We start from the raw sequence: 21,398 nt of genomic DNA, 5'->3' as shown, positions 1-21,398 counted from the left end.
CAAAAAAAAAAAAGTCTATGAACATTAAAAATAAATAAGAGTCCCTTGTTAGTCTGTGTCTAAAAAAGAAACTAGCACTGGCTCTTGAAACAACATCAAGGTATCAAGCTCTGCTTTCTTCTGTCTCATAAAGCACAGTGTTCTGAACTACCTTGAGATATCAAAAATGTGTCCAAAAGCATTTGAAAATCTGAATTATGATAACTAAAGAGTTATCAGGTTCAAAGGAACCTGAGTTTGAGGGTGGGTCATCTATTTGCAACAAAATATTTAGAAGTAGTTGAGAATCTGTCTTTTAGAGTAAGTGGATCGTTGAAAATGCCTCCTCTTTTTGCCATCCTCTTCACTTGGGTAACATCCTTAGCCTTTTTGGATTTAGGCTTTCAGTTCATGTGCCCCGGGAAGTCACTCTAAACCTCATTCCATTAGGACTTAGACATTCATTACTCTAAGTCTGTCACTGTGGGATCTCTCTTCCCAAACTAACTGTGAGCTCATGAAGAATACATACTTTGTACATCATAGCATCTCACCACCCAGCATAGTGCCTGATGCATAATAATATTTGTTGAATGAAAAAACACTGAAATAGAAAGTATGTTTATAAAAATGTTAGTTCTAGTGTACTGGGATTCAAAGGATCATCATGATCTACACTTATCAGTCTTAACTTGGAATTACCAGAAAGATAGCCTCAGACATCTGCAACTAATATTATTTTTAAAGAATAATCAAATATTCAGACAGGCCAGGCAGGAATACACACGCTAGACAGGCTTAATTCTGGTGTGGCGTTCATCATCAAACATACCTGAGAGTCATGAGAAAGTTAAGTTTGGTTAAGTAGATATACGATTTAAAAGAAATACAACTTAACTGAGAGCTCATTACTGAGTATTGGTATGTGTAAGAAACTCTCATTTAAAGGTACTCTGTGGCCTCTGTGTTTATGCCAATTTTGGTAGCAAGCCCACTTTATTGTAGGAACTTACTATTTCATGGATCCACCATTTAAATGGGTCACATTGGGAAAATTATTATTTTTTATTTTTTTTAAGCCAAGATATTAAATAATGTTTAATATGTTAATTGAGGCAAATTCAAACTCGAAAATTTTCTTCAAAATTTCTAAATCATTTCAGATGTATCTCATTGCATCACATCATATTTCTTTTATTTTTTTTTCTGCACACATACGTTTATTGCGGCACTATTCACAATAGCAAAGATTTGGAACCAACCCAAATGTCCAATAATGATAGACTGGATTAAGAAAATGTGGCATATATACACCATGGAATACTATGCAGCCATAAAAAATGATGAGTTCATGTCCTTTGTAGGGACATGAATGAAGCTGGAAATCATCATTCTCAGCAAACTATCGCAAGGACAAAAAACCAAACACTGCATGTTCTCACTCATAGGTGGGAATTGAACAACAAGAACACATGGACACAGGAAGGGGAACATCACACTCCAGGGACTGTTGTGGGGGGAGCCAAGGGGTTTCTCTTTTCTTTTATGGGGGGAGCGGGGAGGGATAGCATTAGGAGATATACCTAATGCTAAATGATGAGTTAATGGATGCAGTACACCAACATGGCACATGTATACATATGTAACCAACCTGCACATTGTGCATATGTACCCTAAAACTTAAAGTATAATAATAATAAAAAAGGGAAAATTATTTTATCCAAGTCTTTAAAATGAAAATAATATTATGCTCATAGGGCTGTTACCAGGATTAAATGTAATGGCAAATGCAAATCACCTAGCAGTACCTTCGATACATTATAAACCCTCCATGAATGATGCTTCCCTCTAACCCTTGAGAACAATATGTCAGTAGCACTTACAAACATAAAATAGGATATCTCTTTCAATTTATTGTAATTTCCATTATTATATTATTTTTGCTACGGAATAGGAAACTATTTTTGAATTTTTACACTGTTTCATATATTCTAGAGGCAACATTTTTGAAGAGTATGATATGATATGCAAATATTCTTTCCCACTCTATGACTTTTCACTCTTAACAGTGTCTTTCACAGAGGATTTTTTTAACTTCTGATGAAATCAAATTATAAATTTTTTATGTCATTACTTGGTATTGTATCTAACAATGCCAAACCAAAGTCACAAAAATTTATCCTATATTTTCTTTTAAGAGTTTTCTATTGTAATTTAAAGCTGTTATCTAATTTGAGTCATTTTTTGTATATGATGTAAGGCATGGGTTGAGGTTCAATGTCTAATTGTTCCAGCACCACTTGAAAAGGCTAGTCTTTCTCCACTGAATTATCTTGGCATTTCCATCAAGAATTGTTTGATTTCTGAACTTTCCAAATGACCTCATTGATCTATGTGTCTACTCTTTTGCAAATATCACTCTTAATTACTATAGTTTTATAGTGTAAGTCTCAAAATCAGGTACAGTGGATGCTACAAATTTGTTTGCTTGTTTCGTTGTTGTTGTTGTTGTTGTTGTTTTTTTGGGCTATTCTGGTTCCTTTGTCTTTCCACATAAATGTATTTTTGTAATTCTTTCTTTAGAATCAGCTTATATATAGCTGGAAAAAAATTCTGCTAGGATTTTGACTGGTATTATAACAAGTTTATAGATCAGCTTAGGAAGAATTGATATCATCATCATATTGAGTATATTCCAATAATGGAACATGATACATCACTCCATTTTTTAAGGTCTTCTTTAATTTCTTTGACTAGCGTTTTGTAGTTTCTGGCAACATATAGGTGCAGCAATTTTTTTTTTAGATTTATACTTATGTATATCAATTTTTGAAGTTTTGGTAACTGGTATTCTTTTATAATTTTGGTTTCCAATTGTTCATTGCTAGCATATAGAAATATAATAGATCTTTGGAATTCACAATCATGTCATCTGCACATAGAAAAATTTTATTTTTTCTTTTCCAATATATAGGCCTTTTATCTTTCTTTTGCCTTATTGCACTGACTAGAACCTTTAATGTAATGTTAAAAAGGAGCAGTGAAATAACTAGCCTTGTCTTGTTCCTGTTGTTAGGAAGAAAGCATTCATTCTTTTACTGTTAAGAATGATGTTAGCTGTGGGCTTTTTGTTGATACCTTTTATCAAATTAGGAAAATCTCTTTCTATTTCTAATGTATAGAGAATTTTTATTATGAATAAAATTGGAACTTCGTTGAATGCTTTTTTCTGCATCTTTGATATAATCATTTGATTTTTCCTTTTTAGTCTGTTAATATGGTAGGTTGCAATAATTAATTTTTGAATTTTGAATGGTCCTTGCATCCTTGAGATAAACTATACTTGGTTGTACAGTTATTACTCTATATTGCTGGGTTAGATTTCCTAATATTTTATTGTAGGTTTTTGTATCTATGTTCATGAGAGATACTGGTCTGTAGTTTTGTTTTCTTCTAATGTCTTTGTTTAGTTTGATCCCTGGGGTATTACTGGCATACTGAAATAAGTTTAGAAGTGTTCCATCTTTTTAATTTTTTGAAATTATATTTAATGTAATTCCTTACATGATGCAATGTTTAGTAGAATTAACCAGGGATACAGTCCAGGCCTGGAGTTTTATCTCTTGAAAGATCTTAAACTGCCAATTTAATTTCTGCAACAGATAGAGGACATTCAATATGTCTCTATCTTCTTCAGTGACTTTTTTTTGACAGCTTTAAGATATAATTTACATACCATGCGAGTCACCCTTTAAAGTGTACAATTCAATGTGTTTTGGCATATTCACAAAGTTGTGTATCTATCACCATAATCAATTTAAGAATAAGTTTATCACCCCAAAAAGAAACTCTGCACCCTTTAGCCATCACTCTCAAATGTCCCCAGTCCCTTTAGGCAACCACTAATCTGCTTTCTGTGCTTATATATATTTTCCTATTGTTGTCTGCTATGAAATAACATTTTATATTAAAGAAATCATATAATATGTAGTGTTTGACTGGCTTCTTTCACTCAGTATAATGTTTCCAAGTATTATTATACTTGGAATAATGTAGTATGTATCATACTTTATTATATAGTATGTATCAGTACTATTATATAGTATGTATGAGTACTTCATTTCTTAAATTACCAGTTACATTCCATTGTGTAGATATACTATATTTTGTTTATCCATTCATCAGTTGATGACCATTTGGGTTGTCTTCACTTTAGGGCTATTAATAATGCCGCTATAAGCACGCATGTGTAAGTTTTTGTGTGGATGTATGTTTTTATCTCTCTTAGGTATACAGATAGGAATTGAATTGCTGTGTCAGATAGTAGTAACACATACGTATATTGTTTAAAAACAGTCTGACAATTTTCCAGAGAAGCTGTACTATTTTGTATTCCCACCAGCAGTGCATGAGGATTCCAATTTCTTCACACCCTCCCCAACACTCCTTATTGTCTGTTCAATGACATTTAAAGGTACGTGTCCTTCAAGCACTTGGTTCATTTCATCTAGTTCATTAAATGTATGTGCGTAGACATGTTTGTAGTATTTTATTATTATTCTTTTAGTGTCCATGGTTCTGTAGTGATACCCTGTTTCATTCTTGATACTAATAATTTGTATTTTCTATTTCTCTTCAGTCAACAGGGGAACTGCTGCCACCACTACCTCCAAAGAGAACTGCATTTTCTAAGGCTGGGAGAGTTAAATGAGTTTCATCCCATACCCCTAACCCCTGCTTATCTGTCCTCTGGCCTGAGAAAGTGTTTTGCTTGGAGCTTTTTTGTCCATGCTTGGTGTGCAGTTCCCAGATTCAGCCTGCAGAAGAGTCTAAGCCAGGAAATATGAGGAAAAAAAGGGGAGTCCAGGGAACATATTATTGTATGGGGTTATCCTTCAAACTCTGATTTCCTCTCCAGTCTGCCATTATTTACTTTACAGAGTCCTCCAAGATTTGCTTTAAGTATTATGTCCAATGTTGTAGTTGACATCAGCGGAAGAGTTAGGGAAAGGTATACTTACTCCATTTTTAACTGGGGCTGGTGCCACAAGCTACCCAGTCTCACGTATGACTTATTAGTCACATAAACTGCCTGACCTAGTGGGAAAATCTACTCACCTTTATACTCATTTTTCTTTCAAGGACACAATACTTAAAGGATAATCCTGAAACATTACAAGAACCTAAAGTATTTTCTCAATCAAAAGAAGATCAAATCAAGTTCAGTATAATTTTAATCATCTCTAATTGCATCATAATGTAATGGAAATATTTTGACATTCTTTCCAGGAAGAACATACTTTCTTTTTAAATTTAAATAATGTTTAGATTCCTACTTTTGTTCTTACATCTTCTACCTGGTCTTCTCTGACCTACAAAACTTATAAAACTTACACTTGTATTATGCTCTAATCTATTCTTTTTGCCCCTATTCATTTTGTTCCTTAACATATTCCTGCCTTGTTTTATAAAAGAATCCCACTATTTAATATATCCCCAACCACAGTTAAACAACTGAAAGATTTGAATCATGCTGTCCTTTTCAGCACTTAGTTTATTGGTATCCTCACTGCAAGTAAATATCAACTCAGTTTTGACTGAAGAAACAAGTAAAGTGAGCATAATCCCTCATTATATTCTCACCCTAAAATGGCATAGGGGATAGCATTGCATCCAGACACTTACATGATGAGAAGCTGGAGATAGTTTTACAGGCTCCTCACAGGTAAATGTTGATAGATAGGAGGTCTTAAAGAAGGGACAGAACAGGAAAGATTGCACTTACTTTCAGGGATTGAAGTCTACTGTTTTCTTTTTTATTATAGAAGGAGATGGGGGTGAGTGGATGTGGATTGGTTCAGAATATGAATTATGACTTGGTTAGCCTCTCATTTCATAATAGTGGATACGAAAAAGCTGGTGATCCCTAAATAAGGCCTGATAATTATCTAGGAATATCAGGAATTAATATTCTCCTACAATTATGTTATAGAGCTAATTAATACGCTAATTTCTTAAATGTTTAGTTCCAGGGTAGTACTCCAAATTTTCTACAATTTGAGTATCCTGATTTCTGGATTAAATCATTCCCAGACAATAGCATCGATTAGGAGATATATGCATACCTCTGTTCTGTTTTGCATTAAAGGTTCACATCTGTCATCCCCCCAAACATTCATTCTTCTTGAGAAAAAGAATTATGTCTTATTTATTTTGTCTTTATTCATTATTTGATAGGTACAGTGCTTCTGCATCAGTATAGTTCAATGAAGGTTAAAGTGATTTTCTAATTGTGATGTAATTGCATGCCATTGTACCAATCATCTTACTAATTTTTTTTTTTTTTTTTTTGAGATGGGTCTCCCTCTGTCATCCAGGCTGCAGTGCAGTGGCTTGATCTCTGCTCACTGCAACCTCTGCCTCCCGAGTTCAAGCTATTCTCCTGCCTAAGCCTCCTGAGTAGCTGGGATTACAGGTGCATGCCACCACACCTGGCTAATTTTTTTTTTGTTTTTAGTAGAGACGGGGTTTCAGCATGTTGGTCAGGCTGGTCTCGAACTCCTGACCTCTTGATCCACCTGCCTTGGCCTCCCAAACTCCTCGGATTACAGGCATGAGCCATTGCGCCTGGCCCTCATCTTACTAAATTTGCTCAGCATTTGAAAACTTTTAAAGCATTATATCTATATATAAAAACACTGAACTTTTTTTTTTTAAAAAAAAAACCTCTTAGTCAATTTCTCGTCCTTCTATCATGTAGCTTTACGTTATTCGATATCTGTACATTGAAAATAAGGGTTTCCTCCTGTTTGGGAAAGAGGAAATCTATGAATAGAAGTTACTCTCATATCTAATCATTTGTATAACCTCATTATAGGAAAGGCAATGGCTTAAAGTGAAGTCTTCCCCATTTTTCTGTGGGAAATAGATGTTGCTCATTACCGAACAAAAACCCAGGATGTATTTGAATATGACATCTGAACTTTAGAAATTTTCCAAAGTCAATGTAGAGATAATCTAAAACAGATTATACTGAATTTTTTGGACCAGTATGTGCTTTCCAGGTGGGACAGGGAAACAATTCTGAGGCTTATTTCTAATGTATTCTTTCTTTCTTTCTTTTTCTTTTTCTTTCTTTCTTTCTTTCCTTTGTTTCTTTCTTTCTTCCTTTCTTTCTCTCTTTTTCTCTTTCTTTTCTTTCTCTTTTTCTTTCTTCCTTCTTTTCTTTCTTTCTTTCTTTATTTCTTTCTCTCTCTTTCTCTCTCTCTCTCTTTCTATTATATTTTAAGAGATGGGGTCTCACTCCATCACCCTGGCTGGAGTACAGTAGTGCAATCATAGCTCATTGCATCCTTGAACTCCTGGGCTCAAGTGATCCTCCTACCTCAGCCTCCTGAGTAGCTAGGACTATAGGTACGCACTTTCACACCCAGATAAATTTTGAATTTTTTTTTTTTTTTTTTTAGTAGAAACGAGGTCTCACTATGCTGCCCAGGCTGGTCTCGAACTCCTGGGCTCAAGCAATCCTCTGTCTCAGCCCCCTAAAGTATTGGGATTACAGGCATGAGCCACTGTGCCCAGTCATCAAATTCATAATGTTTTAAACCAACAACAATCCTCTCCTCCCCGCCCCTCCCCTTCCTCCCTCCCTCCCTCCTTTCCTTCTTTCTTTCTTTCCTTTTCTTTTTTCCTTTCCTTTCCTTCCTTCTTCCCTTCCCCTTCCCTTCCCTTTCCTTCTTTCTTTTCTCTCTTTCTTTCTCTTTCTCTTTCTTTCTTTCTATTTTTCTTTCTCTCTCTCTGCATCTTTCTTTCTTTCTTTCTTTTTTTGAGATAGAGTCTCGCTCTGTCTCCCAGGCTGGAGTGCAGTGGCACAATCTTGGCTCACTGCAACCTTCACCTCCTGGGCTCAAGGGATCCTCCTACCTAAACCTCCCAAGTAGCTGTGACTATAGGGGTGCACCACCACACTTGGTTGATTTTCTAATTTTTTGTAGAGATGAGGTCTCACTATATTGCCCAGGCTGGTCTCAAACTCCTGGGTTCAAGTAATCCTCCTTCCTCAGCCTCCCAAAGTGCTGGAATTACAGGTATGAGCCACCATGCCCAACCTAACCATTCTTTTTGAGATGAGCGTAGTCGTTTCCATCATTAACCTTTATAATCCACTTACCTTCTGTTTCTTTCTTTAATGAAGTGTTAAATCGTACCCCACCAATGCATTGAGAGAATACTTCTGAGTGAGAGTTTATTAGCTTTTGTAATATCAGAAAAGATTTGTGACACATGCAGCTTTCACTAAAAGTTAGAAATCACTGGTTTTGCTCAAACTGGTGATATTTTCCAGCAAGTATCACAGAGGTTCATACACAATTTTTTTTTTTTTTTTTTTTTTTTTTTTGAGACGGAGTCTTGCTCTGTCACCAGGCTGGAGTGCAATTGTGCGATCTCAGCTCACAGCAACCTCCGCCTTCCGGGTTCAAGCGATTTTCCTGCCTCAGCCTCCCAAGTAGCTGGGACTACAGGTGTGCACCACCATGCCTGGCTAATTTTCTGTATTTTAGGAGAGACGGGGTTTCACCATGTTGGGCAGGATGGTCTCAACCTCCTAACCTCATGATCCTCCCACCTCGGCCTCCCAAAGTGCTGGGATTAAAAGCGTGAGCCACCCTGCCCAGCCCACAAAATTATTAAAAGGTAATTTGATAGGCCAGGTGCGGTGGCGCATGCCTGTAATCCCAGCACTTTGGGAGGCCAAGGCAGGAGGATCACTTGAGATCAGGAGTTTGAGACCAGCCTGGCCAACATGCTGAAACCCTATCTCTAATAAAAAATACAAAAAATTAGCCGGGCGTGGTGGCGCATGCCAGTAGTCCCAGCTACTCAGGAGGTTGAGGTGGGAGAATCACTTGAATGTGGGAGACGGAGGTTGCAGTGAGCTGAGATCCTGCCATTGCACTCCACCCTAGGCAACAGAGTGAGACTTCTTCCCCGCCCCACAAAAAAAAGGTAATTTGATAAATTGGAAGCTTTAAAGAATCCCTCAGATAGCTTTGCTCTGAGAGTTCTCTCAAATGTTTATTTTTTATACATGAAGTAGCTTTACAGACTAAGATGCTTTCAAATTTGCTTTTCATATTTAATTAAACTGTCATCTGTCATTAAGATAACTATTAATTAGATGTTCTTGATATCTTTTTAATTCTCTAAGAAAATGACCATTTCTGAAAAGGAAAACATCTTTAAATAAATTCCTTCATTATAAACGTAGATCAGATGACTTAGTCTTTCACTATTTTTCTTTTGGTATAAAATACACTGTTTCTTCTACCATTGTATTCCTTAAGCATGTGTAATAGCGATACATTTCAACAATAGAATGAAGCTGCTAAACATTAGGCCAAAAAAATCTCCTTTGCTATATCGTTCGCTGCTTATCATTTGAATTGTTAAAAGTGTCTTCTCTTCAAAATAATTTTAGTTTGAAGAAAGGACACAAAACTGGTGAACCTAGATGCTGTGGACTGGATGTTTGTGTCCCTCTCAAATGCATGTTAAAACCCTAATCCCTAATGTGATGGTATTTGGAGATGGGGCCTTTGAGAGGTAATTAGGTCATAAAGGTGGAGCCCTCATAATGGGATTAGTGCCCTTATAAGGAGAGACATTAGATAACTTGCTTCCTTTCTCTTTCTGCTCTCCATCATGTAAAGATAGCAAGAAGGCAGCTGTTTGCAGGCCAGAAGGAGGGCCCTCACCAGATGCTGATGATGCTGGCACCCTGATCTGGGACTTTCAGCCTCCAGAGACTGTGAGAAATAAATCTCTATTGTTTAAGCCACTACTCCATTTAATTTGTTATAGCAGCCCAAACTAAGACACTAGATTATAATAAAAATAATTAAAAACATATTAGGGGAAGTGAAAACAGCCCCAGATATAAAATTTTGTGAGAAGAAAATACAAATCTCAGTATTGTTGTTTTCTGTGATTTACGTTTTATATATTGCACACTAACATATTTCCACTTCATTCAGAAGGTAAATCACATGAAATCTAACCAAGTGTTGTTTTACTATATTCCAATCCAATAATAACAACAATAATGTTAATAACTTGCTATTTATAGAACTAAGACTATGCAGCAGGCATTTCAAGAGATCTATATATACTGTTTAATGGAAATTATCACAAAACCTCTAAGAGATAAGTTTTATTGCCCTTGTTTTACAGATGACAGAACTAAGGCTTAGACTGGTTAAGTAATTTGCCTAAGATCACTTATTGTTGGTAAGTATTAGAGCTAAAATTATAATGTAGCTTTTGGTTTTAATATCTACAAATATTATTTGCCTACTAAACCGCAAGAAACTAAATTGCTTAGTCTTTATGTACTACTCTTTCTTTTGACAAACCTGACAAATTGTTCTTGTTACATATACATATATATATAGCAAATAATTAATTTACAACCATTAGAACAATAGCAAAAACAACAATAAAATCATTTAAAATATGGACAAAATGTCCAGTTGCACTGGCTCATGACTGGTATCCCAGAACTTTGGGAGGCTGAGGTGGGAGGATCACTTGAGCCCAGGAGTTTGAGACCAACTTTGGCAACACAGTGAGATCCCATCTCAATTTTTAAAAAAAATTATTGAATAAAAAAATTACATCGACAAAACATCTAGTTCTCCAGAAGGAAAAATATACAAGATTGGCAGAAATCTTTTTAAAAAATTAAAAACAACGCTTTTTTATATTTTGGACATTTTTTCTTTGGTTATTTTATATTTTGGACATTTTTTCTTTGGTTATTAAAAAGATGTAGAATTTTGAGAATTTGAAAACAGCCAAATAGCAAATAAATTAATGCATTGTAGACAAATGACTCTTAAATTTATTTCTTAAAGGTTTAAGTAAAATGATGTACTGAGGAACATTGAAGATCTCCTAGTTAACTCTCTTTTAGCACTTAAAGATATGGGGCCCATAGAGTTTAAGGGATTTTCACAATTATATCACAGTAAACCTAAATCTAGAATTTTGCTTTTCCATATTTCCTCTGTAATGATTTCTCCACATGACCATGGCACATAAAATGATACTTACGGCAATGGTTACAGTCCTCTATGTCTCTAAAATAATAAAACCATGTTGCATGAATTAGCAATGGAGAGGATTTCCTCTTCCACAGTATTCCATACTATCAATAATCAACTCTATTAAGGATCCCTGGTAAGATGTGCATTGTATTATTCATCCATTTAATATATACATTTACTGTATGTCAGGTCCTTTGCTAATGTTTCCAATATTAAATGTCAGGCGAGAAAACAGGGAGGGGTATAAGAGATATGTGCACTAAAAACGTGTAGTCTCTTGGAACCAACCCAAATGTCCATCAATGATAGACTGGATTAAGAAAATGTGGCACATATACACCATGGAATACTACACAGTCATAAAAAAGGATGAGTTCATGTCCTTTTCAGAGACATGGATGAAGCTGGAAACCATCATTCTCAGCAAACTATCATAAGATCAGAAAACCAAACACTGCATGTTCTCATTCATAAGTGGGAGTTGAACAATGAGAACACATGGACACCGGGAGGGGAACATCACACACCAGGACCTCTCAGGGGGTGGGGGGACTAGGGGAGGGATAACATTAGTAGAAATACCTAATGTAAGTGTTGGGTTGATGAGTGCAGCAAACCACCAGGGCATGTGTATACCTATGTAACAAAACTGCACCTTCTGCACATGTAACCCAGAACTTAAAGTACAATAAATAAAAAATGTATAGTCTATTTGGTGACACGGGACCATATGAAGCATATCCAGAGTATAAGCCATTTAGAAGTTGTAGTAGGCAGCCTGTAACATGGTCCAGTGATATCTGCCTCCTGGTATTCATGCCCTACTTGCTTCTAACAAACTGAATACAGCAAAAGTGATGGTATGCCACTTTAGAAGTTGGGTTATACAAAGATGCTGGCTTGCATCTTAGGCTCTCTCTCTCTCTCTCTCTCTCTCTTTCTCTCATCTGGATCATTCACACTGAGGTGCCATGATGTGAAAACATATAGGCAGCATACAGAGGTGCCCATTTAGTGAGGAACTGAAGCCGCCTGCCAACAAAAACATATTAATAAGCTTGGAAGCAGATTCTTTAGCCTCAGGTGAGACTTAGATGACTGCAGCTCTGGCCAACAGTGTGAATACAACCTCACAGGAGACCCTGACCGACACCACCTAGCTTAGCTGCTCCCAGGTTCATGACTGTCAGAAATTATGAGACAGTAAATGTTTGTTGTCTTAATTTGCTAAATTTTAGGGAGATTTGCTATGCAGCATAAACAACTAATATGGAGAGGATAATGTCTGTTGCAGTTCTCAGTTTTTAAGGAGGCAGAGTAAGGAAGCTGTAATTTGGTGGACAGCTCACACTGTTGCAGGAAAGGCCATAAAAGGCTGAGTCAGTACTCATGAGAAAGATTTGCCCATTAACTAATGACATATAATATGCATGTCAGTTAGGTGTAATTTGTAAGTTAAACGAAATAAATCTTTAGTCACTAAGGGTTTTGAGCTTGGAAATTTCTCTGAGAAAAAAAGCATGATTCAGCAATTCTGACTGCACAAATTCTATGCTGTTGTCTACATATGTGTTCCCCCAAAATTCATATGTTAAAACCTATTCACCAATGCAATAGTATTAAGTGGTAGGGCCTTTAAAAGATGAAGGTCATGATGGTTCTGCCTTCATGAACAGTTATTAGTGCCTTTTTAAAAGAGGCTTGAGGAAGCTTGTTTGTCCTTTCCACCACTTAGAACACATCATCTATGAGGTATGCATCCTCACCAGACATTGAATCTGCTGGTGCCTTGATCTTGAATTTCCCCAGCTCCAGAACTGTGAGCAATAAATTTCTGTTGTTTATAGCTTGCCCAGACTAAGATATTTTGTTATGGCAGCCTGAACGAACTGAGATGGTCTAATTATAAAAGCTTACTGAGCACCTTTTAAAAAGTAAATAAAAACAGAGCAGTTAGCAACAAAACCTAATGCAACCACTTGCTTAACTCTGTATGATTAAGGTAGATGTGTGTGTGTGTGTCTTTGTGTGTGTGTGTTCCAGTATCTTCAGTGGGTTTTTTAAATAGAATAAATGAGTTATAACTACAACAGTTACAGACGGTGTTGGATAATTGAAAGGTTTTGCAAAATTCTATGGAAACTACTCAGAGAAGACTTATTCAATGTAAGAAATGCAACATAGCAGAAGAAAGAATGTGCAGCCCACACACCCGGGCCAGGGAGACTTGCACACCTACCTAGAGTCCCTTCTCTGTCACACAGGATGTGCTTCATCTCTGAATTATGAATCTTCAGGATATACGTCCCACTGATCACATAGCCAAGCCATGCTATGTAACTGGTTAGCCCATGCGTAAGCCATCAATCTACACACCCCTAAACAATGTAAACAAGCTGGCTCTTGGTACTAACAAGGTGATTTCAAACTTAAACAATGTATTATAAATATAAACTAGTTCACGCCTTCTTATTGTGGCCAAAAGTCAGTGTCAGACCTCCAGGTAATCACGGAGAGTTTCAGCCCAGCTGTAAGATAACTCTTTTCCAAATGATCATTTAAAACAAAAGAAATCAATCATTGACATGTTATATATATAATACATACTATACATAGTTACAACATTATGTATAATACATATATTTCTATATAATATTGTAAATATATAGACACATATGCACATACGTACATATCTTTAATATATGTAATAGATATTCAAAACCAGCATAACAGACATTTGCCATGTGACACTAAAATCTGGTTTCTTTTTTTTTTTTTTTATTATTATTATTATTATTATTATACTTTAGGTTTTATGGTACATGTGCGCAATGTGCAGGTAAGTTACATATGTATACATGTGCCATGCTGGTGCGCTGCACCCACCAACTCGTCATCTAGCATTAGGTATATCTCCCAATGCTATCCCTCCCCCCTCCCCCCACCCCACAACAGTCCCCAGAGTGTGATGTTCCCCTTCCTGTGTCCATGTGTTCTCATTGTTCAATTCCCACCTATGAGTGAGAATATGCGGTGTTTGGTTTTTTGTTCTTGTGATAGTTTACTGAGAATGATGATTTCCAATTTCATCCATGTCCCTACAAAGGACGTGAACTCATCATTTTTTATGGCTGCATAGTATTCCATGGTGTATATGTGCCACATTTTCTTAATCCAGTCTATCATTGTTGGACATTTGGGTTGGTTCCAAGTCTTTGCTATTGTGAATAATGCCGCAATAAACATACGTGTGCATGTGTCTTTATAGCAGCATGATTTATAGTCCTTTGGGTATATACCCAGTAATGGGATGGCTGGGTCGAATGGAATTTCTAGTTCTAGATCCCTGAGGAATCGCCACACTGACTTCCACAAGGGTTGAACTAGTTTACAGTCCCTGAAAACTGGCTAGCCATATGTAGAAAGCTGAAACTGGATCCCTTCCTTACACCTTATACAAAAATCAATTCAAGATGGATTAAAGACTTAAATGTTAGACCTAAAACCATAAAAACCCTAGAAGAAAACCTAGGCATTACCATTCAGGACATAGGCATGGGCAAGGACTTCATGTCTAAAACACTAAAAGCAATGGCAACAAAAGCCAAAATTGACAAATGGGATCTAATTAAACTCAAGAGCTTCTGCACAGCAAAAGAAACTACCATCAGAGTGAACAGGCAACCTACAAAATGGGAGAAAATTTTCGCAACCTACTCATCTGACAAAGGGCTAATATCCAGAATCTACAATGAACTCCAACAAATTTACAAGAAAAAAACAAACAACCCCATCAAAAAGTGGGCGAAGGACATGAACAGACACTTCTCAAAAGAAGACATTGATGCAGCCAAAAAACACATGAAAAAATGCTCACCATCACTGGCTATCAGAGAAATGCAAATCAAAACCACAATGAGATACCATCTCACACCAGTTAGAATGGCAATCATTAAAAAGTCAGGAAACAACAGGTGCTGGAGAGGATGTGGAGAAATAGGAACACTTTTACACTGTTGGTGGGACTGTAAAATCTGGTTTCTTAACAATGACAAAAGACATGATAGATATACGAAATTAACAAATACAAAAAGTTAAGCATAAGCTGATAGCAGTGGAAGCCAAATTTTAAAATTTTGGGGTCATATAGTTAGATTCATGATATTCTAAGCCTCCTGGGTGGGGACTGGTAGAGTAATGCATTTTACAAAGGATAGCGAATTGCTTTCTTTATCATGTGACTAATTTAGTGATTCTGTTTTTCTGAATCTTTTTAAGGCTTCTTTTAGATTTATTATTATTATTATTATTATTATTTTCTGGGAGCCCACTGACTTTGTATTCTCGTTTGGATCCATTGCCTTCTGGATCTGCTGGGCATCTGCCAACTTGTCATTTTATTCATTACATCTCTGGGTTAGCATCACTATTTCAGCATTCCATGTCTTCCTATTTCTGTTTTTCTCATCTCTTGTTTAGTTTGAGCACATTTTCAAGTCATTTCTCCAGAGGATCTACACAAGTTACATTTCTGAGTTCTTATGCACACAAAAAGGTTTTTATTTGGCCACATAATTTGGATAAATATAGTATTCTAAGATCATATTAATTTTCTCATGAACATGAAGCCATTGCTTCATTGCCTTGCAGAACTCAGTGTTGTGATAAGAAGTCTAACAACAGTCAAGCAGGAACTCACAGCTCCTCAGCAGAGCCCTCCTGTGCACAGTTTAGATAGAGGCTTTTGCTACTCTCTTTCATCTATCTCCATGTTTCCAGCTGCTTTCTATCTTCTGGATCTTTTTTTTTTTCCCTATGATAATCCTATACCCATGCATTTGCCATTATGAGTTTATTCCCTTTTGTGTTCCTTTACTGTTATTTTAACGGGATGTTAGACTGGGACTGCGTAGTTATATCTTTTCAGTTTACTTTTGTGTTAGCTTCCTAAATAGATGGAAAAGACAAAACAAAACATTGTTAGTACCTTGACTCAAAGTTATCTGATTGTAATTGTGGAGATACGGCAAATACATTAATAAATGCAAATAATGGAAAAACATTGATACCGATTTACAAACAGAAGTAGCTATTAAAGGATATATAAATAAATAACATAGGGGAGATGGCAAGAGAAGTACAATATTTTAACTTACTTCTTCTTCCCTCAAAAATAATTTCATGTTTTATCAACATCCATACTTTAATTCCTATTTTTACATAAGCATTTTGAGGCATGTGGTAATGGAATGTGTATAACCTTTCTTAAATTACTATAACCTACAATCAACACTAGACTTTAGAATATCTGGAATCTTAAAGAAATACTGCCAGCAGTGTTTATAATAAATGATACCTTTAAAAATCCCTATATCAGCAGAGGAATTTTATAATATAAATTGTTCATTTAACTTTAACTGCTACAGATTTTGGCAGACAGTAAAATTAAATGGTGGATGATCACCAGAATATATTACATTTTGCAAGATAGCACTGGGTTACTAATTTCAGGAGAAGAAATCTCTTCCCAGGTCCTTAGGCTGCTGTGTAGTATTGTTAAGCAGTAATACTTTCTTTTGGTAATTGATGAAAGAGGAAGCTGTAAATTACCATGAGCTAGAAATTTTGATTTGTGAAGTGAAAATATATGTCAGCAGAAATCGTGGCTTGGCACACAGTGGAAACGGCTTTCCAGCTGCCTAAAGTCTCCTTGGCTTTATTTGAACTACTTCTATCCTCCCTGAGCTGGTTAACTGGACACCTGATCTATGTCCACTTGTTCTACTCTCAGAATTGTTCTTCCAGTTGTGGCTATCTTTAAAATATCCTTTCCACCTTTAGTCAAGCAATCTTTCTTCATTGATAATCTTATGATATCTACTGTTTATAGTTTTTTTGTTTTTTTATTATACTTTAAGCTTTAGGGTACATGTGCACAAGGTGTAGATTAGTTACATATAGTTTTTTCCCAAGTGAAAGAGAGCTAAATAGAATATACCCATGCATGATAAACAATTAATTGATCTCACTGAATAAAATATTCACATCTATTAATAAAGCTTGTAGACAACATTGTCATTTGCAAATGTTGGCCTGCTAATTTGTTTTTTTCTTAGCAACAATATGCCCTTTCAGCATTTGCTTTTACGTCCATGAAGTCTGATAGCATAAATGCAATATACCTTATTTCGGCAACAGCTATAGGTACTGCTCACCTAAGAAATGCTTAATTCTTCATTTACTAAACTTGCTCTTGTCTTGAAAACGTGGCAATATAATTATATCCATTGTAACCACCCCCACCCAACCAGGACTACATCTGAGGAATCACATAAAAATTGGCATGAAAGACATAGTTGGGAAGAGGGTGGGGATGAAATGGCTAAAGCTATTGTCAATTAAGTTCTGCTGCCTGCACCAATTACTTACCACCAGGGGAAATGCAATCTGATTTACACACTCAAATTCACATGGTTTATGTTCTCTCCCAAACTAGAGGAAAGAAAATCTAAGGGACATAATATCTTGGTTTATTCTCCAGCCTTAGTGACCCTGAACCTCGAATTTAGTTTTACGGATGAGTATATAAAAGTTTTATCAGCTCACATCAATAAATATACAATCAGACTTTTCTGGCTATATATAAAGACCCCTAAAAAAGTAAAATTAGCTGTCTTTGCAGCTACGGGCTATTCATACATGAAATAGATACTTGTAACAACTGAAGGGAGTAGTTTCATTAGTTTCATAAATCTGATTTTTGAGATGAAACGGAAAAGAGAAGCCTTCTGCCAGTTTGTCTACATTTTTAAAAACATACACTATGTTATGGTTTATAAAACATTTTACAGTAATTCTCTTTCAAAGAGACTTAACTGTTGGGTTACCCAGTAGACAGCTGTCTAGAACAGAGCTCCTAACAGCTCTGGTGAGGCATATTGGTGTGTGTTAGTGAGAGGAGCTTTCAGATCTTGAGCTCCTTAGTTCTCAAGGTAGCTGGCAAGGAGATAAAACTGCTTGATAACTGCAGAGCCCCTGATCCCCTCAGGCCTTGAGCAGCCACTTCTTTTTCCCAGTGGCTGTGCAAACATTATGATTTTATTTTATTTTTTTGAGAGACAGGGTCTCACTCTGTTCCCCAGGATGGAGTGCAGTGGCACATTCACAGCTCACTGGAGCCTCAAACTCCTGGGCTCAAGTGATCCTCACACCTCAACCTCCCAAGTATTTGGGACTAAGGTGTGTACCACCATGCCTGGCTAACATTTTTTAATTATTATTTTTTTCTCTTGTAGAGCTGGGTCTCACTATGTTGCCTAGGCTGATCTTGAACACCTGGGTTCAAGCAGTCCTCTCACCTCAGCCTTCCAAAGTGCTGGGATTACAGGTATGAACCACTGCCCAGCCTCAAACACTATGATCTTAGAAAACACTAGTCTATGCTGTTACAAAGAATGTCTCATACTTAGTAATCTTAAAAATTAATGAAGTCAAAGTACCCATTCCGTTGGATTTAAAACAAAATATAAAGTTCAATTCAGTATCAATCTACATTTGAACAATACTAGGATACAGACCTGTTAAATTTTGTCGTTGTAGTTAAAGAAAGAAGAAACCTCAGTATATCACTGAAGGGTATACTTTCCCCCTTTTTGAAAACCTTCATAGACTCCTTTATGCTTTTACACATATAGCAAAACAAACATTATTTTATGAAGCTAGTGTCTTGGCCATAGAATCATATTCACATCATAAATTCTGCTATGGCATGTCTTTCCTGGAATGTACCTAGATTTGGAGTGATATCATAATACCTTGTTTAATAAATCTACCAGAAATAAAGCAGACTTTTATGTTTGTTTTAAAGGTTTCATAAACCATCTAAAAGAATTGGCTTTGCAACAAGCTGCTGAAGGGCAATAGTCTTGGTTGCGTAATATGGATGCAAGTAGTTCCATTGTCCCAGTGATGTCCAATTAAGTTGGCAGCATCAATCCTCAATTTCCTTTCTCTGGGTCCTTTTGCTTCCTTGTTGATAATCATCCTCTCCTGCTTCTCATCATCCCCAACTTCCCCCTTTGCTAACAGACATCAAAGCCCTTTATTATGCAGGGAATATGCCAGTATAAGAGTCTTAGTGTGAGGCAGAGCACTGTCTGCAAAGAAGCTCAAAGGCCAGGTACTCACTCCTATGCATGCTGACAGCCAAGGTGTGGGCACATGATTTAAACTCTACTAAGATAATGCTTCTGGCACAGGAAGTTGAGTTTAAAGCAAGTGAGGCAAAAGCAGGGATATTTTATCATTTATTCCAATGGTAGAACCATCTGAAATGTGGTAGCAAATAAATGTACCAGCTGTGGGGTCCAGTGTCATAATGTTATGATACCGTTAGTGGCATTAAATGTTCAGAGGGGGCTGGAATGTTACTTCGAAAAGCTATTCTTTGGGATGACTTTAACTGTGGTTCCTATATGAAGTGTCCCTTGCAGTCTGCCAGTTTTTTCTTCTTGTTCCCCAGTCTTCCTGTGTTTTTCTGCCTAATTTAGCCATTCTTAATTTCAGTTGTTTGCAACCCAGAACCAAAACTAATACTTAATACTTCATGTCTAATCTTTTTAAACATAAATTATTTTTCTATTGCCTTCAGCACATAAAGATCCATAGAGTAAATCTGAATTAGTCATTTTATGGAAATACGGGAAAGTAGGATCAGAATGAAAGATATGACCTCTTTCTCTTTCTAGATGATATCTTGTTTCCCTGGAGAAGATCCATATGGGGCTGGTCACAGGCGTTCTAGAGTTACAGAAGATACAAGACCTCTGGAACATCTTTGCACTAGTGAATAACCACACGGCATGTTCCCATTCTCTGGTTCATCTTCCAATTCTCCATTCCTTTCAGCCCATGCCAATTCATCTCCACTGTCCTTAACCAATCAGCAAAAATCTCAAAGTTACTGTATTGGTCTATTCTCATACTGGTCTCACACTGATATGAAGAAATACCTGAGACTAGCTAATTTATAAAGAAAAGAGGTTTAATTTACTCATAGTTCCACGTGGCTGTGGAGGCCTCAGGAAACTTATAATCATGGCAGAAGGCACCTCTTCACAGGGAGGCAGGAGAGAGAATGAGTGCCCGAAAGGGAAATGCCAGATGCTTATAAAACCATCAGATTTTGTGAGAACTCACTCACTGTCACAAGAACAGCATAGGGGAAATCACCCCCATGATTCAATTACCTCCCACTGGGTCCCTCCCTTGACACATGAGGATTACGAGAATTACAGTTCAAAATGAGATTTGGGTGGGGACACAGACAAACCACATCAGTTACATATTTTACATTTTTCAGATATGGCAGTATTTCAACCCCTCTTTATGATTCTTTAATATCCACTCTTAAGCCCTTTATATTATTCCTCGTTTAACAATAAAATTTCTACCAATGTGTCAGAATATATTATTTTTTAAAAAATAAAGCTATACCAACAGTGTCACTTTAGATTACTCCATGTACCATGTCAAAAAGGTCAGAAAAGATTTTGCATCACACAATACATATTGAAGACTGCAGTTTTTATAGCACTTTCTTTTTTCTGACAAGTTTGTATGTTCATTTACTTAAAATGGCAAGATAAGAATCTTGCCATTCTTATTTTAGTTCTTTAACTGGATCCTTAGTCTCTTAACTAGATCTGGGTCCTATATAAATCCAGTCTTCCTTGGACAGAAAATAGGTTTTTCCTCTCAGAAGTTCTAACAGCTACTTTCTTCAGCTCATAATGTTACCTAAGGTCCCACACTCCTATGGGAACAGAAGCACTTCCACAGTCATGAGATCTTACTCTTCTTTAGAGAGGCTGAGTTGTAATTTAATTTCCAACTTTAGAATTATCAACACGAAGACACACAGTTATCCAGGTTAGCCAAGTGATCTGCAGACAGAAACCTCTTGTTAATGCTCTCTAATTGTGTTAAAAAAAAAAAAAGAGTTATATTAACGTTTAATCCAAAAGGCAGAAAAGATATAATTTGAAAGCCTGTTCAGACTGCTAAAAGGGGAGGAAATTTGCCAACAATGGTTCCCAAATGTGAAAGCACAGTTACTATCCCTTACAGGGATTTGCTGGAAGCATTAGTGAAATTAGGTTCAGTCGGATCTTTCAACAGACGTAGTTCAGTGATGGTTCTTGTAAGTAATTGAATACACAATATTCATGATCTGTTGTTCAAAAGCTTGCTAAAGAACCTTTTAAAAATCTGACCCCAAGTTTTCTGGAAGTGGCTAAGATCTAACTCTGGACA

General features: G+C 36.4%; 1 protein-coding gene and 1 long non-coding RNA gene across 2 annotated transcripts in view; one reads left to right on the top strand and one right to left on the bottom strand.

Annotated features, from left to right (window-relative positions):
- CTNNA3 (catenin alpha 3) overlaps positions 1–21,398 on the bottom strand; it is a 1,821,585-nt gene that overhangs the window by 452,330 nt on the left and 1,347,857 nt on the right. The gene's annotated exons all lie outside the window — the stretch shown is intronic.
- On the top strand, positions 9,658–20,547 carry LOC129048284 (uncharacterized). Its single transcript, XR_008510513.1, has 4 exons — positions 9,658–9,787; positions 10,210–10,266; positions 18,380–18,471; positions 19,832–20,547. It is a non-coding gene; the product is annotated as an uncharacterized LOC129048284 (long non-coding RNA).

The sequence above is a fragment of the Pongo abelii genome, chromosome 8, assembly GCF_028885655.2.
Source record: "Pongo abelii isolate AG06213 chromosome 8, NHGRI_mPonAbe1-v2.0_pri, whole genome shotgun sequence".
Taxonomy (NCBI): domain Eukaryota; kingdom Metazoa; phylum Chordata; class Mammalia; order Primates; family Hominidae; genus Pongo; species Pongo abelii.
Note: the sequence above shows the minus strand (reverse complement) of the source record. Positions and strands in the feature narration are given on the sequence as shown.